The sequence below is a fragment of the Marmota flaviventris genome, chromosome 2, assembly GCF_047511675.1.
Source record: "Marmota flaviventris isolate mMarFla1 chromosome 2, mMarFla1.hap1, whole genome shotgun sequence".
NCBI classification, from domain to species: domain Eukaryota; kingdom Metazoa; phylum Chordata; class Mammalia; order Rodentia; family Sciuridae; genus Marmota; species Marmota flaviventris.
Window position 1 is genome coordinate 100892290 of NC_092499.1, and position 14317 is coordinate 100906606.

The window sequence follows — 14317 nt, forward strand, 5'->3', positions numbered from 1 at the left end:
TGCTGTTGAGAATACAAAACTCATGAAGGCCCTGCATTTTCTCTAAAAAAATATATATATATAGTCCTCAGTTATACTAAAATTATTTTCAGGACTAGGAATACATATTCATATTGGCTAATAGAATAGTATTTGATGGACTAATGTCATGCCAGGTCCCAGGCTCAGAAGCAGTGCTGGGGTCATAAGGGAGGAGGTGATTCAGGTCACCAGGTTGTAAAAAAGCTCTATGTCACTCACATAAGGGTTACTGGTTACCAGAGGTCAGGAATGAGTTAGAAGTTTCCGGGGAGGCAGAGGAGCCAGGTCCTAGGACGAGTCCAAATGCTGAGGAAACCATGTTTGAGGCAGAGGTTCCTCAACTACTTCCTGGAGAAACAGTAGCTGAAGGAGGAACAAGGGGAGTCTCAGGCAAGGCTTGGGGCTCTCTAAGATCAAACTGAAAACATATCACAGTAAAAGGAGTAGTGAAGAGCCAAGTACTTAACTATTAGGGAAAAGAAGCTTCCAGAATTTGTAGACTAGATTCATTCGTGTTTCTATTTTTAATTATTTGTAAGCCTGCTGTGTGTATATGACCTGATCCAGGATAATGCAAAATATTGGAAAATACGAATTTCAGTTTGTATTCAAGATCAGGCCTGGATGCTACAGAATAGCCATCATCTGCTTTTCTTTTTCTCCTCCTCTTACTAATTAGACGTTGGCTGACTCTTCAGTAGAAACCATCCCACTGCCCATCCATTCATCCACCCACTCAATAAACACTTATTACCAGCTACTAGGTGAAAGACCATCTCAGGTGATAGGAGGAAAAAAGATAAATAGACCCGTCCCTGTCCTTGAAGGGTCAGTGTAGAGAGGCCAGTCTCAGCTTGGGAGAACAATAGTGGAAAACACATCGATTTCAGTAACAGAATCTAGATCACTTTTTCTTTGTCAATATGTTTAAATGGGTATGTAGACGATAATCAATAAAGTGGTGCCTCCACAACTGTTACCAAGGAAATATTTAACTCAATTCCTTGATGCTACCACCTCTGTGCACTGGAGCTAGGTTGGCATTCTGATTGCTCATGAGGAAAATAAGACAATGAAATACTCTAGTTTTTCATAAGCCAAGATGAAAACCATCAATCTCAATCTCCATGAAAAATGAACCTACTTTTGGAAAAAGAACAGTAAACTCTATCAGTCTTTCTGAGGCAATGCAATCTTTAAGATGACACAGAGAGGTCAGAAACAGTGAAGAAGCTCAGAAGATTTTTATGGACAAAGGGAAATTATGAAATCTCTCCATCATTTTTGTAAGGAGCTGAAAACAAAACCAGACATATGTTAGACCCAAATGACTACTGTGTGTTTTGAAAAGCATATAATATATGCTCTGTGCTAAATAATTTACTTGCTTATCATACATATAAATTAATCTTCATCCAACACAAGGATACCTTGATATTTGAATAAGATTATCTATTGGATAATTCAAATCAATCTATAAGAATGGTTTTCAATTTCTTCTCTTCCTCTCTTCCTTCAATACCCCCAATGCTTACCCCTTTCAATTAACATGTATATGCAAATACTTTACATTTTTAGGATTTACCAGCTTCTCCAGTTTTCAGGAGTAAACTCTATTTTTAACCACTAAAACTTTTATAGATTTATTTTCCAAATAAGTCTTTAGCATTAAGTACATCTTTGGTGCCAGGATATACAATGCTACACTCAGAGTTTTATAGAAATTATTCAATATTTGTTGATAGATTTCTAGTGAATCTTTTTTCCTGCTGTCCTGCCACACATCTGAGTTTTTGTTGCCTTACAATCCCCAACTTGGGTAATATGTATCTCTCTGTTACTTGGAGGTATTAGGTAAATATTTGCTGAACAATAAATAGTGAAGGAGAATTATGTGTACTTGGGAGGAGTGTCATATAGTGATGAAGATGCCAGGCTGTCTAGGTTTGATTCCTGGCTGTGTCACTTGTTGGTAATAAGACTCTACACAAGTTACTTAATTTCTTTGTTTCCTTATCTTACTTTTCATTGTTAGTCTCAAAGCTGAGGGTTAGGAAAGGAAGGTAAGAGTCAAAGAGGACACAAATATTTTAAAGGGAAGAAGACCTAGAGGGCTTCTCTAGCGTTCAGGATTCTCATTCATGCACTTTCATCCATATGATTCTTGGGAATAAAAAAAATATAGGCATAGGTGGCTTTGGTGGTCTTTGTAGACAGCTTAATCCTCCTATCTTGGCTCTTTGCTTGGCTATGTCCCACTGTCCACCCAGGGCTCCATTTATGCATATGTTCTTTTCAAGACTGGATTAGGTGCTTCTTTTATGTACTTTCACAAACTCAGCTGGAGCATTATATACAACTTTCTCTCCTAACCCTCAGCCTTCCAGAATGACAAGCATGACAACTATGACCAAAATAACCACTAGCTTTGATATGGCTTCATGGTTCTTCATGCCTCACACATCCTGAACTGAACTAGATGCTGGCTTGTACCCCACCTCAGAGCCCCAGTTTGTTTTCTGTAGTATCTTCATCTCTTGGATCAATGGAAATGGTCATAGAGGAAGTGACATGGAGCAGCAATACATAAAGATTGGTTTAAAGTTTTGGGGACAGGGTAGGATATAAAATATCAAGTCATCACCCTGCATAGTCAAAGGTCTATCATCTCAGCTTAATCCTAGCTTCCTGGCTCAGGCTACCCAACAGCTTCAGTTTAGATACTTTCTTAAATAAAACAACCAAGAGGAACACTAAAATATGCACTAGTATGTATATTTGTTTATAAGTGATATATATATGCTGTTAATGTATTGATAGTATGTTCATTCTAAAATATACACAAAATAAGAAACTTCAAAAGGAAGAAGTTGACAAACATACACACACACATATGTGCCTCCGTTTATAACATAAGATAAATTTGGCGATGACATTTATATCTTGTTTGCTTTAGCTTGCATTGTTAGTATTATCTTCAATCCATAGTTTTTTGGCAGGGGAATTTTAGCCTCTTGTCAATTTTCTGGGGATTAGTTTAGGTAAAAATACAATATAAAGCCTGTAGATCATCTAGACAGGTATACCTGAAAATGAACACACCAGGGACAGTTTTTTATGGAGTGCATCTTCTGCTCTTTCTCCAGCATACCTGGTGGGTGACATTGTATCTATAAGCAATGCTGCACCACCCTACACAGGAACCAAGTCAGGATACTACAGCCAATCCACCTATCACTGTCCTTGGCCCCTACACCATGGGCTACATACCTTGGAAAATGGGTGCCACTTGTCCAAATGATTTCTTAGAGAGAGAGAGAGCACGAGAGCGCACGCACAAGCACCCAAGACCTCACTGTGACACACAGGCCTTCTATGCTGGGTTCCCCCATTTCCTATTGTTCCTTGCTCACTTAATATCACTCAGACCTTTCCTAGATGACTTCTGTGGCCATAATAACTTCAGCTTGGAGACCTCACAGTGGGTGAACTAAAGTGTGAGGGAGACAAGTACATTTCAAAGACTTTCTACAATCAGACGGTTTTTCCTTCTGACAGGCTCAGCTGGCAGCAGAAGCCTACCACAGCAGGACCATCAAAACTTTCTATTGAATAGATATTTATTTCCTTGATTTACAACAAACACATGGTTTTATTTAAACAGAAAGCACACTTTTGTTATTTAATTTTCTAGATAAATATTTCAATATGATGCATGTAGTAAAGATTATTTGAAATATCTATATATGATGCATCATCTTCACAACCACAGTTTAACGTGAAATTTAAATTCAGCCAATAATTCCAAGGTGACAGTTTTATCTACAAAGCCTCCTTTTCTATTTGAACCAATTTATTTAATGGAACAATTTAGATTACTTATTTAAGCTTATCCAAAAAACATTCAAACAAAAAAAGGGTGGTGGTTAACTTTCAAATACAGCTTAATAATGAAAACCATTGCTGTTTTTAAAGCAATGAATTTTAGTTTTGAATGTGAGTATTAATTACATAATTTTTAAAAAAGAGTTTCAAGGATGCCACCAATGTAATCACTGTAAAAACGTAAACAGATAAAATCCACACCACTTTCACATAAAACATTGATACTCAAATATTAAGAGTTCAAATAAAATACATGCTGTGAAATGTAACAAAACACTGAAAAAGAAACAAGACACAAAATTACAGGGTTCAAACACACATTATACTTCAACTTTCACTTCATTTGATTTCCAGTGTTCCCAGATGCACCTTGTACAAATAGTTCCATAAACTTGGTGATTTTCTTTATTGTGAGGGCTGAGATGGCAATGATTGAACACTCTGAATTTTCTTTGGTAATAGAAAGTATGATTTATGAGAGAGGAATAAAAATCTAAGAAAACCATTCAATAAATTATTCAATTTTTAGATCAAGCTGATTTAGAGCAAATTTCTGTCATGCTGCCAGTAGAGAGAATATAGCTCACTAGATAAGAGTACAACATTTAAGAGAATATCTGGGTTTGCATTCCTATTTTTATTAATTTTGTGACTGTAGGCAACACACATACTCTCTTATGCCCCAGTTTATTCATTTTAAAAGTGGGATAATAATAAATAATAGGAAGTATAGCTTATAGTACAAGGTGTATACCTCTGGTGACATTCAAAGTAGCTGGTATGGTTATGGCATAATTTTAAAACTGTATTTAATATGAATGAGAAATATATGTAGATAAATATATATGTGGGTACATATGTGTATATATAGGTATATAATATATGTGTGTGTGTATAATTTAAAAATTCAAGAGGTAGTTTCTTAGGCCCAACCTACGCAGCAGAAGGGAAATCTATCTTTTCAGTTTTACTTGGAAACTTCATGTCCATAAACATGGACATTTAAAGAGTGGTGAAGTTATCTGCACAGAGGATTCAACTGTTGGAAGTATAGTCTTAGGCTTCCTGTGGATTATATGAGAATTTAAGAAAAAAGTGAGAAAACATTCAAAATTTACTTTGCATAGTGTTGGAATGCATTAAGAGTTCAATAATGGCTGGATGCAGTGGTGAACGCCTGTAACTCCAGTGGCTCGGGAGGCTAAAACAGGAGGATTGTGAGTTCAAAGCCAGCCTCAGCAAAAGCAAGGTGCTAAGCAACTCAGTAATACCCTGTCTCTAAATAAAATACAAAATAGGACTGGGGATGTGGGTCACTGGTTGAGTGCCCATGAGTTCAATCTCTGGAAGCCCCCTCCAAAAAAAAAAAAAAGAAGGAACTCAATAATTGCTGAGTTCAGTGGCATATGCCTAGAATCCCAATGGCTGGGGAGGCTGAGGCACGAGGACTGTGAGTTCAAAACCAGCTTCATCAACTTAGGGAGGAGCTAAGCTACTTAATGAGACTCTGTCTCAAAATAAAACATAAAAATGGCTGGAGATGTGGCTTAGTGTTTAAGTGCCATTGGGTTCAATCCCTGGTACCAAAAAAACAAAAACAAAAACAAAATCAAAAGACAAAAAACAAAACCTCAATAATTGTTATCATTTTTCCATGATTTATTATTACTATATTACATATAGCTAATAAACAAAATATACTTCATTCTATCATAATACAAATTTATGATTACCCATGCAAAACAAAACTATCATCTTTTACTTTACAACTGATCCACAAAAAAGATGTATTGCCAAAAAAACAAGAAAAAAAATCAGGAAAAAAGCAGGAGGTGGAGAGAGCTCAGAGGAGACAAATGATCAAGAACCTTATAAAATTAAAATATACCATTTATCATAAGAATACTTGTAAAATAATATATGTTACAGTGATACTTGGGCTAAGTAAATTTGCCTGTTAGATTTGAGGATCATCACACCAATAGCCCCTCCACCATCTTTTTAACATTTTCTCTGAACATTTGAAATAAAGCAGTTTTTTTTTTTGTCTTCCAAATACCATCATGTAATATAGTACATATCACTATATTGGAATTCTAAGATCTTTTACTATCATTTTACTAAGTTCTTTTGAATCATTTAAAAACACATCTTTTCCCAAAGGGGAAAAGGGCAATTTAATATAATATTGTTTGGATAGTTTCCTCTTTAATGCCTATGATGTATTTCATATTTAATTGCAAAGTAGTTAGTATTTTCGTGCAAGTAATATTCCTTGAGAAAATACATGTTCCACATTTTGTGAATGTGTTATTTGTTTAATAAAATATTCTAAAACTCATCCACCAACATATAAATTAGTTTAATACTTCGGTGTTCCAATTCTTATCAGAAGTTAACCCCAATTATTATTTTTTTCATAAGCAAAGAAAAAATCTTTTCATAACTGATCAGGACAGCTAATGCCAAGCTTAAAGTCCAAATGTCTTCAGTCACAGTTAGATGAGATTCCATTGTGTCAAGAACAGTTATTACGTTTGAGAATGACCTGGGGTTAGAACTGGGTCCAATCTGGTGGAAGTACAAATATGGGTAAGGCATGTGACAGCAAAACTTATCTCAGCTTTCACTTTGATAGTCTACCAAGAGCTTCTTGCCCAGAAAAAAAAAAAATGGGTAAAGAATAAGGTAAACCCTGAAGATTAAAGATAATGCTCGAGGCGGAACTGTGACCACCAACAGAAAAGGCCCAGTGGCCCGCGGAGGGGCAGAGCTTCCAATCACTCCTGCAAGGTAGGCGGGCCTGCGACCCACCGGAAGAAGAGGAGCAGCGGCCTGCTGAGAGGCAGAGCCGCCCCCTCCCCCTGCGCCGGCAAGGTAGAGGGAACTGTGACCACCCACAGAGCAGGCCCAGCGGCCTGCTGAGGGGCAGAGCCGCCCCCCACCCCCCGCGCCTGCCAGGTAGGCGGAACTGTGACCACCAACAGAAAAGGCCCAGTGGCCCGCGGTGGGACAGAGCTTCCAATCACTCCTGCAAGGTAGGCGGGCCTGCGACCCACCGGAAGAAGAGGAGCAGCGGCCTGCTGAGAGGCAGAGCCGCCCCCTCCCCCTGCGCCGGCAAGGTAGAGGGAACTGTGACCACCCACAGAGCAGGCCCAGCGGCCTGCTGAGGGGCAGAGCCGCCCCCCACCCACTGCGCCTGCCAGGTAGGCGGAACTGAGACCACCGACAGAAAAGGCCCAGTGGCCCGCGGCGGGACAGAGATTCCAATCACTCCTGCAAGGTAGGCGGGCCTGCGACCCACCGGAAGAAGAGGAGCAGCAGCCTGCTGAGAGGCAGAGCCGCCCCCTCCCCCTGCGCCGGCAAGGTAGAGGGAACTGTGACCACCCACAGAGCAGGCCCAGCGGCCTGCTGAGGGGCAGAGCTGCCCCCCACCCCCCCCAGGTAGGCGGAACTGTGACCACCGACAGAAAAGGCCCAGTGGCCCGCGGCGCGACAGAGCTTCCAATCACTCCTGCAAGGTAGGAGGGCCTGCGACCCACCGGAAGAAGAGGAGCAGCGGCCTGCTGAGAGGCAGAGCCGCCCCCTCCCCCTGCGCCGGCAAGGTAGACGGAACTGTGACCACCCACAGAACAGGCCCAGCGGCCTGCTGAGGGGCAGAGCCGCCCCCCACCCCCCTCGCCTGCCAGGTAGGCGGAACTGTGACCACCGAAAGAAAAGGCCCAGTGGCCCGCGGAGGGGCAGAGCTTCCAATCACTCCTGCAAGGTAGGCGGGCCTGCGACACACCGGCAGAAGAGGAGCAGCGGCCTGCTGAGAGGCAGAGCCGCACCCCCCCGCGCCTGCAAGGTAGACGGAACTGTGACCACCATCAGAACAGGCCAGACCTGCAAACGACAGACAGAACAGGCCCAGTGGCCTGAGGAAGGGTAGAGCCGCCCCCCCCCCCCGCGCCTGCAAGGTAGGCGGACCTGCGACCCACTGGCAGAACAGCCCCAGAGGCCTGCAGAGGGGCAGTGCCGCTGCCTGCGCCTGCAAAGTAGGCAGAACTGCGACCACCGACAGAACAAGCCTAGCGGCCCGCAGAGGGACAGAGCTTCCACCCGCACCTGCAAGGTAGGCGGACCTGCTACCGACCGGCAGAGCAGGCCCAGCGGCCTGCCGGAGTGGTAGGCACATTGCCCCAATTGGAGGAGGGGCAGAGCCGCTGCCCGCGCCTGCGAGGGAGACTTTGAAACTATACAAGACCAATATAAATATATAGGGGGAAAATTCAATAGCACAACAGTTTCACCAAGTAGAAAGGAACGCGAACAGTATGAAGAGACAAGGAAAGAAAGGACCACAAGCAATGCAGGTCAGCTCAACGTTAGAAGAGGTAATAGCTGCAGCAGATGGAATGTCAGATAAAGAATTCAGGATATACATGCTTCAGATGATCTGGAGTCTCAAGGAAGACATCAGACAGCAAAATCAGACAATGAAAGATCAATTCAACAATGAATTACATAAACAAATCCAAGAAGCAAAAGATCAACTATACAGGGAGATAGAGGTTATAAAAAACAAACAAACAGAAATCCTAGAAATGCAGGAAGCAATAAACCAACTTAAAAACTCAATTGAGAATACTACCAGCAGAGTAGAACACTTAGAAGACAGAACATCAGACAATGAAGATAAAGTATTTCAACTTGAAAAGAACATAGACAGCTCAGCAAGACTGTTAAGAAACCATGAGCAGAACATCCAACAAATATGGGATAACATCAAGAGACCAAATTTAAGAGTCATTGGGATACAGGAAGGGACAGTTTCAAACCAAAGGAATGAGCAATCTATTCAATGAAATAATACGAGAAAACTTCCCAGACTTGAAGAATGAGACAGAATCCCAAATCCTAGTAGCCTACAGGACGCCGAATGTGCAAAATCATAAGAGACCCACACCTAGACATATTATAATGAAGATGCCCAACATACAGAATAAGGAGAGAATTTTAAAAGCTACAAGAGAAAGGAAGCAGATCACATTTAGGGGTAAGCCAATCAGGATAACAGCTGATCTTTCAACACAGACTCTGAAAGCTAGAAGATCCTGGAATAACATATTTCAAACACTGAAAGAAAATGGGTTCCAACCAAGAATTGTGTTTCCAGCGAAATTAAGCTTCAGGATGGAAGATGAAATTAAAACCTTCCACAACAAACAAAAGTTAAAAGAATTTACAGCTAGAAAACCATCTCTTCAAAACATCCTTGGCAAAACATTACAGGAAGAGGAAATGGAAAATAACAATGAAAACCAACAGTGGGAGGTAGGACAGTAAAGGGGGAAAAATAATCAAAGAGGAAAACAAACCATGTTTAGTAACATAAATAAACAAATATGGCTGGAAGAACAACCCATATCTCAATAATAACCCTAAATGTTAATGGCTTAAACTCACCAATCAAGAGACACAGGCTAGTAGAATGGATCACAAAACAAGACCCAACAATATGCTGCCTACAGGAGACGCATTTGATAGGAAAAGACATACATAGGCTGAAGGTGAAAGGTTGGGAAAAATCATATCACTCATATGGACTTCGGAAACAAGCAGGAGTGTCCATACTCATATCAAATAAAATAGATTTCAAGCCAAAGTTAATCAAAAGGGATAAAGAGGGACACTACATACTGCTTAAGGGAACCATACACCAACAAGACATAACAATCATAAATATATATGCCCCAAACAATGGTGCAGCTATGTTCATCAAACAAACTCTTCTCAAGTTCAAGAGTCTAATAGACCACCATACAATAATCATGGGAGACTTCAACACACCTCTCTCGCCACTGGACAGATCTTCCAAACAAAAGTTGGATAAGGAAACTACAGAACTCAATAACACAATTAATAACCTAGACTTAATTGACATATATAGAATATACCACCCAACATCAAGCAGTTACAATTTTTTTTCAGCAGCACATGGATCCTTCTCAAAAATAGATCATATATTATGTCACAGGGAAACTCTTAGACAATATAAAGGAGTAGAGATAATACCATGCATCCTATCTGATCATAATGGAATGGAACTGAAAATCAACGATAAAAGAAGGAAGGAAAAAGAATACATCACTTGGAGAATGAACAATAGGTTACTGAATGATCAATGGGTTATAGAAGACATCAAGGAGGAAATTGAAAAATTCTTAGAGATTAATGAAAACACAGACACAACATATCGGAATCTATGGGACACATTGAAAGCAGTTCTAAGAGGAAAATTCATTGCTTGGAGTTCATTCCTTAAAAAATGAAAAAACCAACAAATAAATGATCTCATACTTCATCTCAAAATCCTAGAAAAAGAAGAGCAAAACAACAGCAAAAGAAGTAGAAGGCAAGAAATAATTAAAATCAGAGCTGAAATTAATGAAATCGAAACAAAAGAAACAATTGAAAAAATTGACAAAACTAAAAGTTGGTTCTTTGAAAAAATAAACAAAATCGACACACCCTTAGCCATGCTAGCGAAGAGAAGAAGAGAGAGAACTCAAATTACTAGCATACGGGATGAAAAAGGCAATATCACAACAGACAATTCAGATATACAGAAGATAATCAAAAATTATTTTGAATCCTTATACTCCAATAAATTAGAAGACAGTGAAGGCATCGATAAATTTCTTAAGTCATATGATCTGCCCAGATTGAGTCAGGAGGATATAGACAACCTAAACAGACCAATATCAATTGAGGAAATAGAAGAAACCATCAAAAGACTACCAACTAAGAAAAGCCCAGGACCGGATGGGTATACAGCAGAGTTTTACAAAACCTTTAAAGAGGAACTAATACCAATACTTTTCAAGCTATTTCAGGAAATAGAAAAAGAGGGAGAACTTCCAAATTCATTCTACGAGGCCAACATCACCCTGATACCTAAACCAGACAAAGACACTTCAAAGAAAGAAAACTACAGACCAATATCTCTAATGAACCTAGATGCAAAAATCCTCAATAAAATTCTGGCGAATCGGATACAAAAACATATCAAAAAAATTGTGCACCATGATCAAGTAGGATTCATCCCTGGGATGCAAGGCTGGTTCAATATACGGAAATCAATAAATGTTATTCACCACATCAATAGACTTAAAAATAAGAACCATATGATCATCTCGATAGATGCGGAAAAAGCATTCGACAAAGTACAGCATCCCTTTATGTCCAAAACTCTAGAAAAACTAGGGATAACAGGAACATACCTCAATATTGTAAAAGCAATCTATGCTAAGCCTCAGGCTAGCATCATTCTGAATGGAGAAAAATTGAAGGCATTCCCTCTAAAATCTGCAACAAGACAGGGATGCCCTCTCTCACCACTTCTATTCAACATAGTTCTCGAAACACTGGCCAGAGCAATCAGACAGACGAAAGAAATTAAAGGCATCAAAATAGGAAAAGAAGAACTTAAATTATCACTATTTGCAGATGACATGATTCTATACCTAGCAGACCCAAAAGGGTCTACAAAGAAACTATTAGAGCTAATAAACGAATTCAGCAAAGTGGCAGGATATAAAATCAACACGCATAAATCAAAGGCATTCCTGTATATCAGCGACAAATCCTCTGAAATGGAAATGAGGACAACCACTCCATTCACAATATCTTCAAAAAAAAAATAAAATACTTGGGAATCAACCTAACAAAAGAGGTGAAAGACTTATACAATGAAAACTACAGAACCCTAAAGAGAGAAATAGAAGAAGATCTTAGAAGATGGAAAAATATACCCTGTTCATGGATAGGCAGAACTAACATCATCAAAATGGCGATATTACCAAAAGTTCTCTATAGGTTTAATGCAATGCCAATCAAAATCCCAACGGCATTTCTTGTAGAAATAGAGAAAGCAATCATGAAATTCATATGGAAAAATAAAAGACCCAGAATAGCAAAAACAATACTAAGCAGGAAGTGTGAATCAGGCGGTATAGCGATACCAGACTTCAAACTATACTACAGAGCAATAGTAACAAAAACAGCATGGTACTGGTACCAAAACAGGCGGGTGGACCAATGGTACAGAATAGAGGACACAGAAACCAATCCACAAAACTACAACTACCTTATATTTGATAAAGGGGCTAAAAGCATGCAATGGAGGAAGGATAGCATCTTCAACAAATGGTGCTGGGAAAACTGGAAATCCATATGCAACAAAATGAAACTGAATCCCTTTCTCTCGCCATGCACAAAAGTGAATTCAAAATGGATCAAGGAGCTTGATATCAAATCAGAGACACGCCGTCTGATAGAAGAAAAAGTTGGCTACGATCTACAGTCGGTGGGGTCGGGCTCCAAATTCCTCAATAGGACACCCATAGCACAAAAGTTAATAACTAGAATCAACAAATGGGACTTACTCAAACTAAAAAGTTTTTTCTCAGCAAAAGAAACAATAAGAGAGGTAAATAGGGAGCCTACACCTTGGGAACAAATCTTTACTCCTCACACTTCAGATAGAGCCCTAATATCCAGAGTATACAAAGAACTCAAAAAATTAGACAATAAGAGAACAAACAACCCAATCAACAAATGGGCCAAGGACCTGAACAGACACTTCTCAGAGGAGGACATACAGTCAATCAACAAGTACATGAAAAAATGCTCAACATCTCTAGCTGTCAGAGAAATGCAAATCAAAACCACCCTAAGATACCATCTCACTCCAGTAAGATTGGCAGCCATTATGAAGTCAAACAACAACAAGTGCTGGCGAGGATGTGGGGAAAACGGTACACCTGTACATTGCTGGTGGGACTGCAGATTGGTGCAGCCAATTTGGAAAGCAGTATGGAGATTTCTTGGAAAGCTGGGAATGGAGCCACCATTTGACCCAGCTATTCCCCTTCTTGGTCTATTCCCTAAAGACCTAAAAAGAGCATGCTACAGGGACACTGCTACATCGATGTTCATAGCAGCACAGTTCACAATAGCAAGACTGTGGAACCAACCTAGATGCCCTTCAATAGACGAATGGATAAAAAAAATGTGGCATTTATACACAATGGAGTATTACTCTGCATTAAAAAATGACAAAATCATAGAATTTACAGGGAAATGGATGGCATTAGAGCAGATTATGCTAAGTGAAGCTAGCCAATCCCTAAAAAACAAATGCCAAATGTCTTCTTTGATATAAGGAGAGTAACTAAGAACAGAGTAGGGTCGAAGAGCATGAGAAGAAGATTAACATTAAACAGGGATGAGAGGTGGGAGGGAAAGGGAGAGAGATGGGAAATTGCATGGAAATGGAAGGAGACCCTCAGAGTTATACAAAAGTACATACAAGAGGAAGTGAGGGGAAAGGGAAAAATAATACAAGGGGGACAAATGAATGTCAGTAGAGGGGGCAGAGAGAGAAGAGGGGAGGGGAGGGGAGGGGGGATAGTAGAGGATAGGAAAGGCAGCAGAACACAACAGACACTAGTATGGCAATATGTAAATCAATGGATGTGTAACTGATGTGATTCTGCAATCTGTATATGGGGTAAAAATGGGAGCTCATAACCCACTTGAATCAAAGTGTGAAATATGATATATCAAGAACTATGTAATGTTTTGAATAGCCAACAATAAAAAATAAAAAAATAAAAGAATTATGGCTTTGAAAAAAAAAAAAAAAAGATAATGCTCATAAAAGCTACTTCACATGATCAATGACACAGGCTTTGGGGACTTGGAAGAAACCTACCAATGGCACCAAGGGTGGCTCTCTGTATGAGTCAAGAGCTCAATGTAGTCACTGAAATTTAAGTAAAAAGGAATTTTTATACTTCTTACTTAAAAGGTGTAATATAACTGCAGTCATGCGATACAAAAAACGAGTTCTTCATAGAGATATTACCAAATAACTAAAAACAAACAACAAATCAACAGTTGAAATAGCCATCTAGCTTTGTCAAAGTATTTACTGAATTTTCCATCATCAGGGCCTTTCTGGCATCTAGAAATATTCTAGTTTTATTTTTATTTTTTTACTCTTTGGCCTATTCTGAATATGCCTTTTTATCTCTCACCACATAACACTCTCCCATAAGTAATTTTATAAAATAACAAGTATAAATAATTTTATTTCCAAGAATGATACCGGTTCTAAGATTTAACATTAGAAATATAACAAATTTCTGAGTCTCAAGTAAATAAAAATAAAATCTCTTTTGAGAGATTGAAGAAACATCTGACAATTTTAACAATCTTGAATATATATGTTTATAATGTGTTTTCCTGTCCAAAACACTCAATCACATTACAAATTAACTATTCATTAAAAGCTTACTAATAAAGTTTGTAGTTAATTTTTTGTGTTTTAGTTGCTTTTTAAAAAAGTCATGGTAATTGGGAT

General features: G+C 39.2%; 1 protein-coding gene across 1 annotated transcript in view; it reads right to left on the bottom strand.

Annotated features, from left to right (window-relative positions):
• The window catches only part of Wdr72 (WD repeat domain 72), a 209190-nt gene that overhangs the window by 65081 nt on the left and 129792 nt on the right, over positions 1-14317 (bottom strand). The gene's annotated exons all lie outside the window — the stretch shown is intronic.